Raw genomic sequence first — 23,361 nt, 5'->3', positions numbered from 1 at the left:
AACAAGAAAATGTAGAATACTGAAATATTAATAACGACGGAGAGGCCCTTCTCAGCCCCGATACTACGTCTTACTAAAATATAACAGTCTGTTCACCCTTACCCTCCATTACCCCTAACTTATTACGGGTACCTAACACTGATGGGATAAAACTTTACTTTTATCCTTCATAAAGTAAAAATAATCGTCCTTTTCTGCGTGCCCCCGAGGCGAGGTACGAGTCCGTGTCTTTTTAATTTTAGAGATTCGCGTAATTTAACAGTAGATTAATTGCAGGACACGAAGTACGGTCACAACAATTTACATTTTTTTAAATCATATAACAATACAGCTAATGCAAAATTTATAGAATATGAATTAGATGGTTTTATGCTTATATACAAGACGTGATAGCCCAGTGGATATGACCTCTGCCCCAGATTCCGGAAGGTGTGGGTTCGAATCCGGTCCGGGGCATGCACTTCAACTTTTCAGTTGTGTGCATTTTAAGAAATTAAATATCACGTGTCTCAAATGGTGAAGGAAAAACGTGAGGGAACCTCTGCGTGTGTGAAGTCTACCAATCCGCATTGGGCCAGCGTGGTGGACTATTGGAATTACCCCTCTCATTCTGAGAGGAGAATCGAGCTCAGCAGTGAGCCGAACATTGGTTAATAATATATGCTTATATAATTCAGTTACAGAATCAAGACCGGGAGCCGCAGCAGAAAAAGCTGAAACCGGTAAGTGGCTCAAGTATGCCTCTCTGACAGAGAGTTACATATTTGTACCTTTTGCCGTGGAGACCCTTGGGCCATGGAGTCGCAGTGCCAAAAAATTTTTCCGTACCATTTCACCGCGGCTTGTTGCCTCGACTGGTGACAGAAGGGCTGGCTCATTTTTTGCGCAAAGGATCAGCCTGGCTGTCCAGCGCGGAAATGCAGCCAGTATTCTTGCCACCATTCCACGTGGGCATGATTTGTATAGTTATTAGGATAAGTTAGCTTAAGTTCCTTATTGTATTCTTTCTCAATAAAAAAAAAAAAAAAATTCAGTTACTGTTGTCTTAAAACTGTCAAAGAATCAACACACGAGGAAATTTAAGAACCTAGTCTAAGAAATTAAGGTGCAAAACGTTTTGTAGTGCTAGGAATACCTGTAATTTCTACATAACTAACCAAAATACAATACAGCTGCGTTACAGAAATAAGCAAAATTTTTTTAAACGGGCATTCTTTCGAAAGAGATTATCTACTAATAAAAAGATGCAAAAATAGATCTGTATTTAACGATAAAGTAAACTAAAACGTCAAGACAAAAGACGTTGCGATTCCGGTAATCACGCAGCCGTCCGATCTGAGGCAGCGATCGAGTCGGATTGAGATATTTCTAATTTTTCGGTCGACCGGCATCGCAGCACCGCCGGAAAAATAGATAAAACAAACGCAAGTAGACTGGAAAAGGAGAAACGAGGGTTAAATCGTGAAAAGTAGCGCTGTTTGTGACGACTTAAATCATTGTTTAACGGGACCTTGTTTTACTAGAATGTTCTTTTTTGGTGTGTTGTTTTGTGTGGTTATCAGGCCGGATCCAATCTATTTGCACTAACAAAAATACTTTACATGTAGGTAATACTTTACATGTTGCACTTACATATCTCTTTCTATATTCCTCATCTTTTTTATTTAATTTGGTTAAGTTTATAAACGTACTGTTTATTAGTTTGACTATCTTTATATTCATCTTCATGAATTCTAAGGCGTTTCGTTATGTATGCTGGGGATTTTTTATAACCTCTAAGGTTGTAAAAAATACATCATCACTTACCGTCAAGTGAGATGTCTCGTTAGTTACATGTCTTATTAGCGACGGCTCAAAAATAAAAGTAGTTAAAAATAAATAATTAAGAAAAAATCAAGACAAATTTATCCAGGACATTGCATAAGTGGACATTAAAGAGATGCACGCCTGACTGGACATAAGAGGAAAATTCCTCGCAGTTTACATTTAAAAAGCTAAAGCGTAAAGGCGTAAAGAGCTCTAACAGGGATATAAGCGACCACCTGCTCCACTGAGATAGGGATCATAATGTTAATTTAATTAAAGGACTAATCTAAATTGCAGACGACCCGACACTCCGGCGCCCATTAAAGGGATATTTCGACTGTCGGAGAAAGTTGCTGACTACATTTTAGAAAACAAGAAAAAGGGAAAAGTTATTGCAAAAGTTACGGGATCTGAACGCGAATGAACAGTAACATCTTGTATTATTAGGTTTCTTGTGGTGTAGTAATAAAATTCAGCAGAAAAACATTTACAATTTTTTTTCCAAAAACATAGCTTCTCTTATATATTGTAATCTGCCTATGCATAGTAGCACAGTGAAGCTATATCTATACTTATATTATAAAAAGGTGTAGGATAATCTCTGGATCGACTAAACTGATTTTGAAACATCCTTTTACCACTAGAAATCCACGTTATTTGTGAATGTGAAAAGCTATATTTTATCCCCGTATTCATCAGGTCGTCGGGTATTTTTTTTTCAATCTAGTAGACCGATAAGGAATCATCTAAGAATATTAAAAAAAACTGTCACCTAGCGGCTAGGTGACAGTTTTATAAACATCGCTTATTATAATAGGCTAGGTCCTAGCCTATTATAATAAGCGATCTTTTTATCTGGAATGCCCTTGCTGCTTCCATTTTTTACCACCAGTGTGGGCATTTTGAAGTCAAAAGTAATGTCACCTTCTAGGCAAGCTCATAATGCATTTTTATAATACTTTAAATACAAAAGCTTTTAATTTAAAGTATTATATAATTAAAACTCTACATTTTTAATTAAGGACTTAAAATAATGCCTCTTTACTTTATAATAATAAACATGTGCTAAATGCTGCATTCAAAGGTGCTAAAAATAGACATTAAAAAAAAAGAGTTGTGAAATTTAAATAATTTATTTATTTTACAATCATGTACACAAAAACTAATAAATATTCAATTAAACGTAAAATATAGTAATAACAGTATTTCTACTATTTTGATTTTATCTAGTTTATTTTTCATTACTTTTATTACAGCTGCAACGGCTACTGGGGTGAACGAGGGTACAACGAACCTGATGTTATTGATAACATGGATCACCCCTCACTTTGAATTATATAATCCATATTCATAGAATTACTAATATATGAAGCATGAATTATTATAAAAGGAAGATATCGATAAGTTTTCATTAGTTTAATTTTATTTTGAAAGTAATCTAACCTGATGTTAAGTGCAATTTAAAGCTACATACACATGCTCATTTCAAGCACGAAAGCATGTTACTATTGAGCAATTGCTACTTATTAGCATGTGTATCGCAACATTGCTAATGAGCATGCTGCTTGCTGAGCGCGTCTGAACAGGTTTGCTCATTGAGTATTGCAATTCTGTAATCTCTTCACCTTCATATCTCCCTGTCTAACACGATACTATAGACAGAGAGCGATAGATACAAATTAGCATGTGTAATTGGAATGTTTGCTTTGAGCATGCTTATTCAGGCCTCCGTGGCGCAGTGGTATGCGCGGTGGATTTACAAGACGGAGGTCCTGGGTTCGATCCCCGGCTGGGCCGATTGAGGTTTTCTTAATGCTTAATTAATGTGGGAGGCTTCGGCCGTGGCTAGTTACCACCCTACCGACAAAGACGTACCGCCAAGCGATTTAGCGTTCCGGTACGATGTCGAATAGAAACCGAAAGGAGTGTGGATTTTCATCCTCCTCCTAACAAGTTAGCCCGCTTCCATCTTAGACTGCATCATCACTTACCATCAGGTGAGATTGTAGTCAAGGGCTAACTTGTAAAGAATAAAAAAAAAATACTTAAAAATAGAAATTATTGCTAGCAAATGTAAACAGATGATAAACATGCTCGTATGGAGCATATTTAATAGCACTTTTTTAGCATGCTATTTTAGAGCATGTGTAACAGTACCTTAAGATAGAAGCGAGCTTACTTGAAAAGATAAAAGTTTATTCTACCAATACCACTGACAGTTTCTACACAGCTGGACACTCTAAATCGCTTGGCGGTACGTCTATTAATTTTTCAACCGATAGGCGTCCACTGCTGGATATAGAACTCTTGCATGGACCTCCAAGCACAACGGTCTCGAGCCGCGATCCAGAGGCTCCCTGCAAACCGTTGAGCTATGTCAGTGACTTAGTTTGTCTGCTGATCTTCTCATTTCTCGCACATCAAGCAGAGAAACTCCAAGCATAGCTCGCTCCATCGCCCGCTGAGTGACTTTGAGCCTTAAGGTACGTCTTTGCCGGTACCGATGCCTACCAGCAGACCAAACCTGAGCCAATTTAGAAAATATAAAATCTTAAACTAACCCGTACTGGAAATCGAACTCAAGACCTCTCTGTTATGAACCACAACTACCAACTGCTCCAGAGAGTTCGTCAAAAGTATATATAATATACATCTAGATACAGATTTGAATGTAAGTACACCAATTAATCGCAATTATTTATTTATAGCAATTTAAAACGAAACGGTCGCGGAAAGTTTAATTAAACGGTAAGAAGGTACATAGTTATCTTAATAGCAGACAGCCAGTTTAATTTCTATTAAAAGGGGTTCGGAGTCTCGTGCAAGAAGAAAAAGTTTTCGAGATAAGATGCCTTTGCATCTTTATCAACGCGAAACAGGACGAAAGCGTCGACAAAGTTGAGAGCTCGCGGGAAAGAGACGATTAATCATAATCTTGTTTTTTCTCTCTTTTCGATGTTTGACTTCTGACTTTGTAAAGTTTATAGAGAAGAATGATCCCTCCACAAATATGGCGCTTGCTAAAAATATGTATAGACGCTTTGTCTGGAAGCTGTTGTAAAATAATAGCCTCAGGCTTTGTTTGTCAAACAACCTAATCACCTGACGGTTTGTTTGGCAAACAATACATAACGAAAAAGACAAATTTGACAAGCAAAATTATTAAACATAATTGATTTTTAACTAAAAATAAGCACAAAATAATTACAAAGAAAAGTACGACACAATTTTAATCTCTAGAGATAAGCGATGATGCACGTAGTCGATATCAATTGGGTCGATCTATTACAGCTTCAGTGGTCCGCCCAAATTATGTTCAATGGATAATTAATCGTTTCTGTTCACTCCAATAACAATACCCCCTGTAATCGGTATGATCGCCATGGTGTTCTGGCTTTAGATTCTTTAGATATTAACTAGTTAAGTAGAAGTAGGCATAAAACCATAATAATCTGAAAGTATACAAAATTATAATTTGTATTCACAATTTGTAATTTCAAGTAATCGGATTACATCTTATCGATCTTATTTAAATCGCGGATAATTAATTGTACGAGAAATATAATATCTTTCATGTTTGGACGTAAATTATATTTTTATATTATTTATTAAAATAAGAAAAACATAACTTAAAACGTAGCCGATATAATCACAAAATTATAAATATAACAACAGGGAAAAGGCCTTCGTCGGTATAAAACGAAATTTAAAGGAGCAACCTAAACAATTACCGCTAATTGGTTATTTCGGCTGGGCCTTAGATAATAAGCTGAGGGCTTTTTCTCAATTCCCCTCGCTCGGTACCCCTTTCGCTAAATTCGTTACCGAGAGAAGGAGTGCCGCGAAACTATTGGCCATAAACATCGGGGAACAAGTGGGTTTGTCTCATCTCGTTTGAAATTCAAATCGTTTGCAGGTGAGGATACGGTTGGTCCCAACTTACTGTACAGTTTAGATTTCCCGGACCCAAATTGAATTTAACGCCGGAACGTTACAATAGCCAGCCAGTTTGCAAAGTGGCTTATGACATAGATTCGTCTGTTGTATTTACAACGGGAGTTTGAAGCTTGTTTACTACGTAATAGATATTGTTTAATTCATTTCGAGAGATAAAATTGTGCATTCCAGACGGATTGTTTTTAAATAAAAAATTACTTTTGCATTTAGTGTTTAGTGCGTGAGCTCTAAATGGTTTTGTGTTTTTTTTTTGCTTGTATAACTAATGAATAAATTACAACTCTGCAAAGTTAAAAGTTATTTAGGAAGGAAGAAACTATACTAATACATATCGATATTTATGTCATTACAGTTAAACATTACCAAGTGTTTAAAGAAAAAACCCTTTAACTTACTTACAGCTTATTTCGGAAATTATTTCAATTTATCCGATTTTGACTTTAAAAGTACTATTCGTACTAATAAATTGATCCGGTCATCTGATCCGAAGACGTCTGGTATCAATCTATACAAATAACATGAAAAATTGGCTGGTGGGAGGCTTCGGCCGTGACTAATTACCACCCTACCAGCAAGACGTACCGCCAAGCGAGTGACGATTTTCATCCTCCTCCTAACAAGTTATCTTTTAGCTCCGCTTCCATCTAAGATTGCATCATCACGTAGCATCAGGTGAGATTGTAGTCAAGAGTTAACTTGTAAAGAATAAAAAAAAAATTGAATTGTCTGTTTATAATTTTAACATACTTATTAAATGCTTATGAAGCTAATAACAACAAGCATTAGCTTAATAAGCTAATGCTTATGAAAGAAAATAAAAAAGCTATGACTGTCTATTTGTCTGTTTGCTTCGACTGGACCGATTTTGGCGGGACCTTCATTGGCAGATGAATTGGCACCTTGTGTTATAAGCAGTCATTCCGTATCCTCAAGTATGCGAGTAAAACCGCGCTCACTCTTGCTAGTCGTACATATAAAAATTTAAAAAACCCGTGTAAATTGTTTAATATTGAAAAACAGCACTCCATGTATTCATGAAACGATATTATTTATGCACCAAATTGCCTGTTCTTTATTCAGACCAAAACATATCGAGCCGAGTTAATATCCAGCTCGGATTTCATAACGCAATATTTGCAAAAATGTTACTACAGCGGGGAGTTCACGAAATGAAAGCCGATACGTGAATAATTGAGCGAAGCATAAAGGAAAAATAGCAATAAATAACGCTCCCATAAGGGCGATTAAATTCTTTATTCTCGACGAAATAAAGAAAAGGAAATACTTGGAGCTCGAGACGTCTACATTTGCGGCAATTTTTCACAACTCTACGGCAGCGCCAGATATTTGACTCCCATTTGGCCCAATGGTTGAGCTGACACAGATGGATCGTGATCGATGGACACATGTTTTGGGTAAATTTAAATCTCGAGTTGGGATTTTAGCTGGGTTAACTTGACATGAATAGCACATTCAATAACTGACTGTGTTGTCTAGGTGTTTGTGAACGAAGTTCTCCAATAGTTATTTTAGGGTTAAGAATAACTTACAAACAGTAGGTATGAATTTTATATATTAAAACTGCGGTAATTTAGTATCGTTTAGTAGCGTCAGCGTGAATAAGAATCCCATCAAAACATAAATGTGAATTGTGTGTCGATATCGATTATGCCAACAAAAGAAATGATATCTAAGTGGGTGCCAAATTCTATATATTATTATTATAGAAGTTAGAATACATTAAAGCTCAAAATTATTCTTTACATAGACATAGGGAGATTCATGCGGCTAATACATGTAAATCAATGCAGCTACTATTATATTTAGCATTAGACTACTCAGTCTCTACTCAGTCTTAGCTAGTCTTCAATTTTATTTTTCGACAAGGGAATAGGAAGTAAAAGCATTACCGAAGTGCTTTGTCGTTAGCGATACGTATGCATACAAGACATTATTATCATTATCAGCCCACATAGGCTAATCTAAGAATGATCAAATAACAAGATCTTTAAGCTGCACGTAATTTGACAAAATTCTATATTGTCCTAGTTCCAATATTTAAAGAGATGTTTATTTAAGACACATACGCTGTCGCCTCTACATTGTTCCTCGTTAATAGTCTTCCTACAACGAGTCCCAGCGACTGATTGATGGGTCTAATCTCTGTTACCACCGAATTCATATTATAAAGATAAATAAGACACTGAAATGAACAATACGCCATTGCAGTTATATATCTACGCAACGAAATTATATTTGATTAACAATTGCAAAGCAAGAATGCTTGAATTAAAATAATATGATGCTTTTCCTTTAAATACCAAGTTTAAAATCAAGTAAGAAATATATCTTATCTTGATTTTAATTCTCATATTACTTATTACCGATACAGTTTTTCAGTTAACTAATGAAATCGCATTTAACAGATTGTGACTAAACATCGAAAATAACAAGAAAATCACAAATATATTTAAGAATAATATGAACAAGAGCTCGGCAAATTAAAACGATTAATTAAATTGGGTTATGAGGATAATATCAGATGCAGACGAGAAACTAGAAATGAAACACAACGTCATTCTAACAAACAAATAGGAAAATAAAATCACGCAAAGCAATTTTAAGAATTTTAATCAGAACCCAATCGATTACAGCGGATACAATCAATCCAAACACGCAGAAAATCGAACTGAAACCATCCAATCGTGGTAAATCTCGAATTCCGAGTACGCAGCTAAGGAGTCGGTCCCAACCGAGTCCCTGATTTAAATTGCAAATGTCCTCCGGGAACGAGCGACTCCCGCGATATGCTAATCATAGTCAAGCTAAGGATTATCCCTGTTTACACTCAACAAACTCACTTAATTTCGCACTGACAGACATCTTGTCATATTTACCACTTGCATTATTGAAGTTGGACAGCTGACATTTCAGAGCGAACTGTGAAATCTAGAAACTAGAATCTACAAGGGGGAAATTGCTGACGAGATGGGCGCAGAGTAATCTGACTGAACTGAGAATCAATTCAACCAATCCTAGATTGGAAATCTAGATAGATTTGATACGATGTGATTCGAGCCTGTTTTTAAAATATTGCTACAACCGTGAAGCTTCTACGAGTAACAGAGCCGTGATATTCCAGTGGATATGACATCTGCCTCGATTCTGAGGGCGTAGGTTCGAACTCGATTCGGGGCATGCACCTCCAACTTTGTGCATTGTCTCAAATTGTGCGTATGTGAAGTCTGCCAATCCGCATTGGGCCAGCGTGGTGGACTATTGGCCTAAACCATCTCATTTTGAGAGGAGACTCTTGCTCAACAGTGAGCCGAACATGGGCTGTTAATGATGATAAAAATAACTTTACAAAGTAAATAAAAACGAACGTCAAACTCGAAGGGATTTCATCGTTGATGATATCATAATTGGGTCAACAATCGTCGAACATGAAAGGACTTGCGACCTCCTCCGAAACTTTTGCAAACATTTCTGTTTTATCAGCATTAAGAATTGTGTCAATGCTACAATTCTCAATTTTCTCGAAGAAACTCGCCGACACCTTTAAAGATGTCGTCGCCACTTAAGTGTTCATCTTTTGGGTGAAATTAACTCAAGACTTGCTAGCTTCTTAAGAAACTACCTTCCGAGCGTTTGTAAGCTCTTCATTTTTCATGATGTTTGTTTCAAAAGCTTGTGAATATTCTTATTACTTTGTATCATAAACTTTGTAGCCCGGACTTTTGTAATATTTACGCACAAAAATATTCAATCCTTCACGAACTTTTATCTTATTTATATCTTTTAATTCTACCGACAGCTAATATCGAGGTTCACAAGTATTATACTAACTGACTCAGCGAACGTAAATATAAATTTTTTTCATTCAAAAATAATAACATCGTGATCGTGATTTAAATAAAAAGGGAGGGTGAAGGTTCACGTCCTTTATATAAATACATGAATGAGATAATACAAATGATTGTAATATATTTAACACTAGCAGACGTCACGCGGTTTCACCTGTGGAATACGGGGATAAAATATATCCTATGACACTCACAAATAATGTGGCTTTCTATTGTTAAAAATCGGTTCAGTATGTCCAGAAATTACCCCCTACAACACCACATACTTTACCTCTTTAAAATATTAGTATAGATTTAATGTAACAAATATAAAAGCCACTGGCAGTAGAGCGATACTGCAAGTAAATTACAAATTATTTTTCAATTTGTCCCCAGAGTCGAGACGATGCATCATGCATCATTTTCCAGCAAAATAGGCAAATATTTAGATTCAAGAGCGTGCAATAAGTACGGCGGAGACGTCGTAAAGTCGACCAGAGTTGGCACTAATACGAATTTATGTCGATGGACTCGCCCGGCCCGTTTCGATCCCTTAACAGCCTATTACACAAAGTGAGCCACAATTTTGTAAAACTAAAAGTATTTTATGAAGCAAGGTAGAGTATTTTATATTTTTAAACCAATAAATAAATAATGTCATCGATTTATATTCACATTTTGAAACACGAATCAAAATTATCAGCTATTTAAAGGACGCGCTACAGTGTCAGGCTTCCCTCCTTTTTTTTATTTGAAATGCCAACAATGACATATGATTAAACTATACTCAAATCGTAGGGTGGTAACTAGCCACGGTAGAAGCCTCCCACCAGCCAACTGGACCAATTAAGAAAACCTCAATTAGCCCAGACGGGTGTCGAACCCGAAATTAGTTTTGAAATTCCACCGCGAATACCACTGCGTCACGGAGGCTGTTATTGTTAATTAGCTAAGTTATAAAAAGTATGTTAAAGCGTATTATGCTAGATGGCAAATAATATGCCAAGAAAGTTTCCCGTTTAACTTGTATATCGAGTTTGGAGGGGAAATCTTTGAAATTTACATGATAAAGGCCCGCCCGAGGAGTTCCTGCGAGCTTCTCGGTGTCTTCTGACAAGGGACTGGAATGTTTGAGGTATCCGACGCAAGCATGCGAAATGTGAGAGGTACATTCAAATTGAAATCGTGCACGTGTTTATGTTATATTGAATTAAACTTCAGGATTTAGTAGTAAAGGAATTGCATGAAGCTTATATCTTGAACACAGCATAGTTCCCGTTTCTGTGGGGATATGGGAATAAAATAAAGCTAAAGTTACTCGCTGATAATGTAGCTTTCTGAAAGATATTTTTTGAGTGTTGAAAGATTTTTTTAAAATCCGTTTAGAGGCTTAGATTTGAAAATGTAACAAACAAATTCACTTTTGCGTTTATAGCATAAGTATTAAATTATGGGTATAATAAAATTATCAAATTCATTGGACGACAATTTTCTTAATATATTATTATTATATCGTAAGCAAAAGTGTAATACATAATACTACATCATAAATCGATTTAAAATTAATCTCAATAAAGTACAACTTTAATATTATATTTCAAATGATATATTCTCCAAATACATAGTAAGTACGTTTTATCTACACTCTATACTAATATATAAAGCTGAAGAGTTTGTTTGTTTGTTTGATTGAACGCGCTAATCTTAGGAACTACTGGTCCGATTGGAAAAATTCTTTCAGTGTTAGATAGCCCATTTTTCGGAGAAGGATATAGGCTATATATTATCCCCGTATTCTTACGGAAACGGGAACTACGCGGGTAAAACCGCGCGGTATCAAATACTTAAACACTGTCATACTTAAAACATTATATAAATATTTTACTACATATTTTTTAATCTATTAAAATAATACGGGGATAAAACATAGCCTATACCACCAGGGATAGCGTATCTTCCCAACAGAGGAAGAATTTTTCAAATCGGTTCAGTACGTACAGTATAAGTACTCGTATGTCTTTACATCAAAAATCTTAGGTAGTGTCGTAGTCGAGAGGTCGGGCGATTAGGCGACAAAGTTAGCGATATGCGGTCGTATATGTGATAATTAACACCACCTTGTCTGTACCCAAAATATTTCCCGCCCGCTTCACTGTGAGCAGCGATTGAATTAAACTTTAGCGCGTTTGTTGTGGTTCGAAGTCGGGATCGGTTTGGCCCGATTCTGTGCAGCTGCGATAAAACTGACATTACTAGTTCAGAGTTTATTAGTTTTGATTATCGACGTTTTTTTGGTTACTCGCAATTGTTTCTATATTTTCCCTACGTATTTAAAGGTGGACTAAAACATATAATGTGGTGTAAATTTGCAACTCGAAGACTAAAATGCAGTGGTATTCGTACATGTGATCAACCTATCAATTTCATTTCCATATATTCTTTTTTTTTTTTTTTAGAACAGTGATAGCCTAGTGGATATGACCTCTGCCTCCGATTCCGGAGGGTGTGGGTTCGAATCCGGTCCCGGGCATGCACCTCCAACTTTTCAGTTGTGTGCATTGTAAGAAATTAAATATCACGTGTCTCAATCGGTGAAGGAAAACATCGTGAGGAAACCTGCATACCAGAGAATTATCTTCATTCTCTGCGTGTGTGAAGTCTGCCAATCCGCATTGGGCCAGCGTGGTGGACTATTGGCCTAACCCCTCTCATTCTGAGAGGAGACTCGAGCTCAGCAGTGAGCCGAATATGGGTTGATGACGACGATATTCTTTTTTAATTTTTGGAGCGTTGTCAATTGTATTAAGAGAATCGATAACATGGCTAGCCATGCCTGTCTATACCCAAAATATTTGTCACCCGCTACACTGCGAATCGCAGCGATGGAATTAAACTTTACTAGTTCGGTGTTTATTAGTTTTGGTTATCGAAGTTTTTTTGTTTACACGCGATTGTGTTTCTATATTTATCTTCTATACGTATTTATAGGGGGAATTAAGCATTTTAAACTGTAACGGTTGTACACCCAACAAATCGGGTGCATTAGACGACCAAGTTCACGATATGTGTCGTATAAGTGACAATTACCTTTACCTTGCTATTCTAGTCATGATACATACTTCGAGTCTCTTTCTACAACCGCTAAAGGCTCGAAAACTATAGTGGTATTGCCACTTAAGTTTTCCTTATCGAAAGGTTACGTGATAACCAACAAACGGATATATGTCATTACCATAATTTTTTAAGCATAATTAATAGTAGAAAGAGAATCGATAATGATAATGTAACATGGCTAGCCATGCCTGTCTGTACGCAAAATATTTCCCCGCCCACTACACTGCGAGTCGCAGCGATGGAATTAAACTTTAGCACGTTTGTTGTGGTTCGAGGTCGGGATCGGTTTGGCCCGATTTTGTGCAGCTGCGATTAAACTGACAATACTAGTTCAGCGTTTATTAGTTTTGGTTATCGACGTTTTTTGTTTACTCGCAACTGTGTTTCTATATTTATCTAGTACGAACTTAAAAGGGGATTTAAAAATATAGTTATGTAAATCGTAATGTTTTATTGATAAATGAGTCTTATTTATCTACATCATTAGGCCCGTTATTGAATATCCTACTACTACTAGCTTGTCCTTCTTTTAAGATATGAGATTTAGACTAAATATAGCTACCACAGCTATGCTTGGAGTTTCTCTGCGTGATCGAATCAGGAATGAGGAGATCCGCAGACGAACCAAAGTCACTGACATAGCTCAGCGAGTCGCGAAGCTGAAGTGGCAGTGGGCAGGCCACATAGTTCGAAGAGCCGATGGACGTTGGGGTCTTAAGGTGCTGGAATGGCGACCCTGCACCGGAAAGCGCAGTATTGGTCGATCCCAACAAGGTGGACCGAGGATATCAAGCGGATTGCAGGGAGCCGATGGATGCTGGCGGCTCGAGATCGTTGTGCTTGCAGGCCCATGCAAGAGACCTATGTCCAGCGGTGAACGTCTATCGGCTGATAAGGTATAAGGTAAGGTAAAAGCCACCACAACGATCACTGCCAGAAGTTAATGATGATGACCGGGACCGTCGGCTTAGAGTGGTCTCCAAAGCACGAGGGTATGACACCACCAACCAACATCGAAACTCTGATTCACTGAAAATTTCAGAAAGTAAGTTCAATATTTAACAGCCCCGATTAGGGACTCGAGTCGACCTTATCATCAGAAGACTATATCGAATACTATTAACTAAAAGTCAATTTAAACTACTAAAGCTGAGTTCGGCTAATCTTATGGTGGTAATAGATTAATTCATAGATAGATTGGAGCAACATATAGGCTTTGTTTCATCAACATTGGATGTAACGAAATAATGGGAATTCAAACGAAACCACGGGCGTCCGCTAGTTTATATACGGCAGGCTGAGTGATAATTAACATCGCCTAGTCTCCCCTTGTGTACCCACTCGGCGCCGCTCCGCAACAGTGAGGCGAACTCAACTTCAAAACATTGGTTGTGGTTCAAAGCTTATTTTATCGTGTTATGTGCAGCTGCGTTAGAACTGCTGCTAATATTTGTTCTGTGTTATTAGTTTTTGTGTTGATTTGTTTTTTTAGAATCACCATGTTTTGTACATTTATTGCCATTATTTTTTAAACATGGATATATTTTTAAAAAGGATATATATCTGCCATTCATAAATTAGTCCATGCCTTCTACTGAAGAGGGAGACCACTCCTAGAGATTGAAGCTACATATAGGCTTTGTTTCATCAAGATTGGATGTAACGAAATAATGGAAATTCAAACCACTGGGCCATCACAGCTCTCATATATATCTGTCATTCATAAATTAGGCTATACTCCAGTACTGAAGAGGGAGACCACTCCTAGAGAAGCTTAGACCAATAATGCTGCTATGTAATGTTTCATTTTTAGATAATCAGTAATGACGATTTACTGTATATAAGTACTATCCGAGGCATACAGGGGTCATTAGGTACTTCCAAACTCAGGGTTGAGAATTATTATTTAGAATTTCGTTTATTTCATAGCTCGACCCAAGATCTCGTGATCAGGCCTTAAACTAGCAAACGTTTCGCATCGACGTTTCTAATAAGAACAGCGAAGACGTGGAACCTTTCGGCTTCTGTGTTTCTTAACACTTATGATTTGTGCACCTTTAAGGCAAGAGTGAATAGGCATTTTCTAGGCAAGCGCGCTCCAACCTAGACCTCATCATTGCTTCCCGCTTTCCACCAGGCATGATTGTAGTCAAGCGCAAGTCTATTCGGTATAAAGAAAAGTATGACTCTATGGGGAAGAAACTAACCTTTAAATTCAAAGTCTTCGTATATATTTCACTCATGTCACCACTTACAACAATATTGCAAGATTGTAACTACACGGCTAATAAGGGTTAACAAGATAAATTTAGATGCCAGGAGGACAGGCGCCAAAAATGGAATGCAAGTACCGGAGTAATTAGCACCGCCGCTCTTCACCCCGTGTGTAGCTATACGTGTTCCCATCCACCCCGCAAACTCACCCTCAACCTCCCGCTTAGAGAATTAAACTTCAGCGCCGGTGCGGTTCGAAGCTGAGGTTTTGTCGCGTTTTGTGCAACTGCTATTAAACCGGCAATATTTGCTTGGCGTTTATTAGTTTTGCCTGTAGACCTTTTTGTTTGTGTCAATTCGCTACCGCAAGCTTTGATTGTATCGAAGCACTGAATGTTTTATGTTGGCAGCCATTGGACCTAAAAGTCACTGAAGGTTATTTAACTAAAACCGTCTGAGTAGGTACTTAAGTTGTTTCAAGTTGGTTGTTTCAATAATGATTTCATTATAATTTATTCAATGAATTTGCCCTTTTTAGCCTTATTGGAAATAGTACTTACTTAGCAAGTAAGTAATTTTCTAGACTTCCAAAGGTTTTTACTAGATAGCTTTATAAGGAGGTCGCGTAAATATTAACAAGTTGGTTGTTTCAACGATGTTATTAATATAAATTATTCAATTAAGTTATTAAGTTTGCTCATTTCAGAAATATCCATTACATACTTTTCTAGACTTCCAGTGATTACGGTCAAGAGATTTAGGCACAAAGTATAATTAATAGCTTTACAAAAAGGTCGTCTGGTAATTGTTTAAAATTTCGTCCAATGTCAAAGATATTTTTAATATAAATTATTCAATTAAGTTATTAAGTTTGCTCATTTCAGAAATATCCATTAAATACTTTTCTAGACTACCTACCAGTGATTACGGTCAAGATTTAGGAGGAACAAAGTATAATTAATAGCTTTATAAAAAGGTCGTCTGGAAATTGTTTAAAATTTCGTCCAAGGACAAAGATATTTTAATATAAATTATTCAATTAAGTTATTAAGTTTGCTCATTTCAGAAATATCCATTAAGCACTTTTCTAGACTACCAGTGATTACGGTCAAGAGATTTAGGCACAAAGTATAATTAATAGCTTTACAAAAAGGTCGTCTGGAAATTGTTTAAAATTTCGTCCAAGGTAATAGGGTGAAAACATTTCGTAGGCCGCTATAATTACGTGTCCGCAAGAGTCGTAATTATCACTGGGCTCACCCCCGTGTGACATTCCGCCCGCAATCTCTTCCTACGACGCGTGAGATTCTGAGAATAAATTTAACTTTAGAACGAGCGTCGTTGGACGAAGTTTGTGACGACAAATCTGTCATGTTTCCTGCACAGCTAACAATAAATATTTACTAATCGTTTAATTAGCATAAATAGCTAGAATAACAGTTTACTTTTATGTCACAATTTCTTTGCATCATAGAAAAACCGACACCGTCAAATTAGCTTATCGGATCGACATCGCAAGAGCCATCTCGATCACGTCAGATTAAAAAAAAAACTTCATCACAATCGATCCATTTGTTTTACTACTAAGCTACGATAGCACCACATAGACACAAATATAGACAGACCCGCCAAGCTTATAACACCTGCTCTAATTACGTATCTGCAAAGGTCATAACTCCTAATTATCACTGGGCTCACCCCGTGTGACATTCCGCCCACAATCTCTTCCTACGTCGCGTGAGATTCTGAGAATAAATTTAACTTTAGAACGAGCGTTGTTGAACCAAGTTTGTGACGTCAAAATCTGTCATGTTTCCCGCATTGCTTGTTATATTTGCTTCTCGTTTATCGGCTCGTTAGAACAACTTTGTTACCTATTTCTTTGTTTATTTATTTCTGTGTTGATTTGATTTTATTATTTAACTTCTTTCATGCCACGTTTTGATTTGATCACTTTTAAAGAAATACTAAATAAGGATCTTCGATAAGTAAGAAGAAACCCCGATACATGTTATGCTTAGATGCAGAGGTGTGATCTAAACAACGCGCAACACACATTGGATCCCTAACTCCAGGAGGCGTTCGGCGACCTGGGCGGCCTGCTAAGCTTCTGGAGCGAGCTCGGCTGGCTGGAGTGACTCCGGCGGGGACCAGCACCAGAAGGACCTGGCAGGCACAACGGCCAACCCCTAGTGGCCAAGTGCGGAAAAGGCCCAGAAGAAAAGAAGAAAGGATCTTCGATATTTGTTGACATTATTTCCTTTAGATATTATTTTTTGAACTTTTATAGAAGGCTTGTTAAGCGAAAAATCCTCATACTATCATAATAGAGCTACAATTCCCATCAGGCATGCAAGTGACATGTCCTACAAAGTGTTAACCCTTTAATGTTACCATTGCCTTTCAGATTTGAACACAAAATTACTACTTGCTTTGCACAAAGAACTTTTATTAAAATTGAGTCTAACACGAAAACGAAATTACGAAAAAATATATATCCTACTTATATTATAAACGTGAAAGTTTATATGGAAGTTTGGATGTTTGTTTGGATGTTTGTTACTTTTTAATACTGCTACTAATGAAGCGATTTGGCTGAAATTTGGAATGGAAATAGATTTTACTCTGGCTTAAGACATATTCACTTTTATCCCGAAAAAATCCGTGGTTTCCCGAGGTTTGCGAAAACTGATGCTTTCATGATATGAATGTTTGTTACTCTTTCACGCCTCGACTACTGAACCGAATTAGCTGAAATTTGTTATTGAGATATATTATAGCACGGACTAACACATAGGCTACTTTTTGTCCCGGAAAAATTCATGGCTGCCGAGGGCTTTGTGAATTTGTGAAAAAGTAAATTCCACGCGGACGAAGTCGCGGGCCTCCGCGTCCGTATAGATAATATTAAAAAATTATGATAGAATATATAGAGAGAGAGATCTGTTTTAAGACACATAATAGTAATGCATTGTTTCTATTGTTCAGTAGTTTCGATTCATGGTCCGGAATGTAACATTGCAACACCGACATATGTTGTCCACAGCACATGCATTCGGGACATCGCTTCGTGGTGTGAACATTACACATTCTCGCGTACAGTGAGGAATGCGGAACGATTGAATTAAACTTCGGGAGATTGTTGCAAATCACAACCGAGGTCGGTTCCAACACACTGTTCACAGTTGAACGCGAAGTCAGACGCTGATTAGTTTTGCTATATCTACTTTGAATTACAGCATAGCGATTAAATTGTAAGAATGTTACATGGTACACCAAAAATAACCGTTGAAATTTTGAAAAATCTGATAGTTATGTATAGCTAATATAAATAGCTATAATAAATATTTACCTGCTTTTAAACACACAATCGGTCCATTCGTTCGGATGCTACGGTGTTACATACAGACAGACACACAGTTATATACATATACATTACATATTAAGGAGCAGTGATAGCCTAGTGGATATGACCTCTGCCTCCGATTCCGGAGGGTGTGGGTTCGAATCCGGTCCCGGCCATGCACCTCTAACTTTTCAGTTATGATAAGATATCGTAAGGAAACCTGCATACCTGAGAATTCTCTACATGTGTGAAGTCTAGCAATCCGCATTGGGCCAGCGTGGTGGACTATTGGCCTAACCCCTCTCATTCTGAGAGGAGACTCGAGCTCAGCAGTGAGCCGAATATGGGTTGATGACGACGACATAACATATTATATTACGTCTTCATTACGTCGGGGATTAATATAAAACCAATAGTAAAATATATGCACTTTAAATATATTAAATTACCAAGGCTGATTAACATTTCTTCTCATTTATGTGTTCTATAACATGAAATCATAGTATTAAAACATGATTGTACATATACTTAGTAATAATAAAATTAAAAAAAACATATACCTACTTATTACTTTACCCGTAATATAAGTGCAACAAAATTACAGCAAACAAACATAGTAACACGCGTTCGATTCAATGTTAACTCGTAAGAATCAAATTACGAAAACATCAACACAGCGCCGGATTTCCGAGTGTGAAAACCATAAATTGAACTCGAAATAAACTCGGCTAACGAGGTGATAACAAAAACAAGAAAAACAGAATTTAAGAGACGCAGTTCTTTTTAGCCCCGCGCTACATAAAGCTCAATGTCAACAGTTATAAGTTCCCCACATACAATGAACCCCGAAACGAGGAGTGTAGAGCAAGGTAGAGTGAGGGGGTGAGGGGGGGGGGCGTACTCCGTAGAGCACAATTAGCGCACGCGACTCAACACGGCTTGAGTTTTAACAACGCTCGGAACACTCGGCGTCATTCACACGAGATGTAGTCCGGGGGCCGGATGGAGTCGAGTCGAGTGGGCGGATTGTGTAGACCGCATCAATTGATACTAGCTCAGAGAATCTTACAGTTTCATATTTTGGCCTATTGTCCTACCACTTCTTAATTATTATGACTGTATCTATGTTCTAGTGGATTATATGTAAGACTAGGTTTCTAATCGAAACTAGGTTTTCGTCAATTATTCAAGATGTAATGCAGGGCCGGTGAGGGGTCCACCAACATTACGTTTTCTAGTGCGGGGTCGTCATTCCAGCAATTTTGGACCCCATCGTCCATCGGCTCTTCGAACTATATGCCCCACCCATTGCCTCTTCAGCTTCACAATGTTACTAATTTAACTAAATAACTGTCGGTAACGGTTTCCATTCTCTTATAAATAAGTAGGTTACGCAATAATAAATAATATTGTTTCCCAACCGTCTACCGTCATAAAATTTTCTTTTGAAACGCAAGATAAATATTTTCAACGTTAAAATCCTCTATATACAAATACAACGGAGCCGTTAAAATTTCACTTCAAGTTGACGTAATTTCTGTGGCTTCTTATCCCCGGGGAACATCGTCGAGTCCCTCACAAAAAATTCTCTTTAATAATAAAATCCCCTAATTTTATTTGCACGACATTCGGTTGAAGTCCTCTTTTTTATTATTTACGTAAATAGAATCAAATCGGATTTTAATACGTAAATAGCGTTGCGCGGTAACGAAATTTATAATCGCATCTATATAATATAGCAAAGACCCTTGACTTTGTACGCTTTGCAAACGTTTGTTTTCATTATTATTATTGCGATAAATTTTACTCTCACGCCCGGTACAAAATAAATATATATAAGGCCAAAAGGAAAATACATAAATTTACTTAGATACGCAAAATAATAAACATAAATATACGCTACATAAATACATATCATCATTATTATTATTATTATAATCAACCCATATTCGGCTCACTGCTGGGCTCGAGCCCTCTCAGAATGAGAGGGGTTAGGCCAATAGTCTACCACGCTGGCCCAATGAGGATTGGCCGACTATAATTATCACCACCAGGCCAGGCCTCCCTTCCTTCATAGGAGAATATAGAGCGGAGACCCACCACGCTGCTCCAATATAAGAAATAAAGTAGGTAACATTAGTTTTACCTACTACCTATTTATTTTTTATTTAACCGTAGGCGTGAAATACTTTCATCTTACATTTAAACGATAGTTATAATTTTTATAAGGTTTTGTGCCTTGTTTGCTATCTTGTACAATTTTGGGATGTACGTACGTAAACGCAACACAATCTATATAAAAGGAAAACAAAATTTTCATGAAAAAATATGGACATAATCGTGTCTAAGTGCAGTAGGTACCTACCTACACATTGTTTAAAAAAATTATCTCTTATAAGGAGGAAGGCTATCCTTGTGATGTTAAAAAAGGCATATTATAATGTCTAAAATCTTTGATATCATATCAGGTATGCATACCTAATTTTTTTTTTCAACTAAACTAACTAAAAATAAACCTAGCCTACTGAAGTTTAAAGCAGAATAAACCGCTGCATTCTTAAAATATTTACCTTATTTACCCTCCCGTTAAGTAAAGCACACACATGAATATCATGCATACATTAGTTAATGTAACTCGAGGAGCTTCAGTCCAAGCAGCCTCAAAATAGGTCGAGATCTGTGGAGCAGTGTACACAGAGTGAGACGCGTAATATTATGTTTGAAAATGTTAACAAATACTGCAAAAGATTTAATTTTGTACGTAAAATAAGAAATCAAAATTAAGATAAATTTCAATACAACAAAACTAAGCCGAATACAGAAGCACAATTCTAGGAGACCCCCGCGGATACCACCCGCGTAGTTTGGATCCTTGTGGAAATATTGAGATATAATAAAGCCCGTGTTACTCGCTGATAATGTAGATTTCCATTGGTGAAAGCATTTTTAAAATTGGTCCGTCAGTAGTTTCGGAGCCTATTCGTAACAAACAAACAAGCAATCCAATTTTACCTCTTTATAATAACAGTTTTTATTCCAAGCGCATGCATTTCTTTACCATTCAAGCTATAGAAAATTTAAACGACCTTAAAAGTTTGATCTTGAAGGTTTAAACTTTTATTAAATTTCTAAGTTTGGCATGTGGTTCTCTAATAACTAGTTTAATCAAGTAATTTCCATAATAAGCTCAAGAAATTTTATGCCATCAGAAAATTTACTATCTTTGTGAGATTTTACATAGAGCGTAAGCACTGCACGTCTTTGCTGCATCAGATTCTGATATGATTAATACAGAATCTTTTGAAATATTGAGAAGAAACTAAGAATGAAAAATAATGCCATACATCAGAATATCCTGCGATGTGTGAGATAACCTAGAAAATGGTCCCAGCTCAGCATAATGCTACATGACCTTTTAAAGATAGATCATGCTGCGCTGATTTTCAGCTAGAACCGCAAACCACACAACCCTATAGTCTAAGCTAAGACATAACCTGACATTAAAAATAATAAATAGCATAATTGACTAGTCCAGGAATAATTTTATTAACCTGCTAAAATTCGTAAGAATAGAAAGAAACATACATACAGCCGAACGTAGAACCTCCTCCTTTTTGGAAGTCGGTTAAAAAATATAAACGATAGCTCATTCGACGCGGAATAAAATTCTGAGAAAGGCATATTTTTTATTTTCTGCAAGCAAAGTTGCGGTTTTTGTAATTTAAAAGCGAACCCTTGAAATAGGGCCTCGTGTTTTTGAATATAACTCAACTAAATTCACTGATAGTTGTTACTATCAGTGAATTTAAAAAACGCTCTTACATAAGAGAAAATTTACTATAAAAACTGTAACTTTCAGAAGTCTGGTTAAACAATTATTTATATAAATATTCCCGGCCGCTGAAACAAGGGCATGTCGCCGGTAGAAGGATACGACTCTACTACGACTTTTTTTGAGAACTAAATGTTTATTTTAAATTTTGCAAAAAAAAACAATAATTTCTAATCTATAACAAAGCATTTACAAGAGACAGTGTAACACTAGTTCACTATTGCCTCTAAGATAAGATTGGCAGTCGGCCGAAATTCGGTCAGAGGAACATTATAGTGCAATCGAACGGCTCTTTTATGGGTGTCGCAAAAAGTCTATGCATTGGACTTGTTCAAAAGTGCACAAAGTCCCCCATATTTTTAGATATCTGTCAAAGCGAAATGATGTATAACCAATTTTGCTGCCAAGAATACTGCATTTGTGTCAACTTGAACGCAGTCCAATTGTTATCGCTTTCGAGTCAAACTCGTTTTATTCTATTTCAAGTTACTTATTCACTTTAAGCATCAGATTCCTGGAGATGACATCGTATTTATAAGGTCTCACTTAAAGAGTCATAATCGAAGTGAAACAGTTATAAATAAATATTTAACAAAATAATTTTCTTTAACCAAACTGAGAGGTTGTCTGTCTAGCTACTCATATTTTTTCCAGCGTATATATATATAATCTCTGTATGGAAAATAAAATACTCTCTGTTCTAAATTGACATGTCTCACAACATGTCAATTTAGAATAGAGAGTTAGTTATTACAATTTCGGAATTTATGTAGTGGGAGTTTGAATATTGACAAACAGGATTTAACTCGCCTTTGAGCCTAGATTTTGAGACATCACTTTTGACTCCTTTTGATCACTAACAACTTGGGTTTCGGGTCCCTTAGGAAGTAATGTGAATTGTTCAATTTCCTACTTGAATTTCGGTAGCAGAGTTACAATAATTAATTTTCCATTATGAAGATACTTTCATATTCTTATAAATATTAACATTGAAGATTTATAAAACTGATTCAATGACATTTTTTTAGTGTTAGAAGTTCATAGCTCGACAAATCTGTTTGCTCATTCGCATGTAATCGTATTACACCACCATTTTTCATTGCCAAAGCTTTGACAACATGGCAAAAGACTCGCTTAAATATCTTTCAAAGCATCACACATGTAGAATAAAATCCAGGCACACGGTAGCACGGTACGTACGGTACGAAGGTGTATCATTATCGCTGAAAGCGTCACTAACTAGTGGC

At 36.7% G+C, this 23,361-nt stretch overlaps 1 protein-coding gene across 1 annotated transcript in view; it reads right to left on the bottom strand.

Annotated features, from left to right (window-relative positions):
- The window catches only part of LOC112046215 (protein couch potato), a 300,195-nt gene that overhangs the window by 27,209 nt on the left and 249,625 nt on the right, over positions 1-23,361 (bottom strand). The gene's annotated exons all lie outside the window — the stretch shown is intronic.

The sequence above is a fragment of the Bicyclus anynana genome, chromosome 13, assembly GCF_947172395.1.
Source record: "Bicyclus anynana chromosome 13, ilBicAnyn1.1, whole genome shotgun sequence".
Classification (NCBI taxonomy): Eukaryota; Metazoa; Arthropoda; class Insecta; order Lepidoptera; family Nymphalidae; genus Bicyclus; species Bicyclus anynana.
This window is presented reverse-complemented; position numbering and strand designations above follow the sequence as displayed.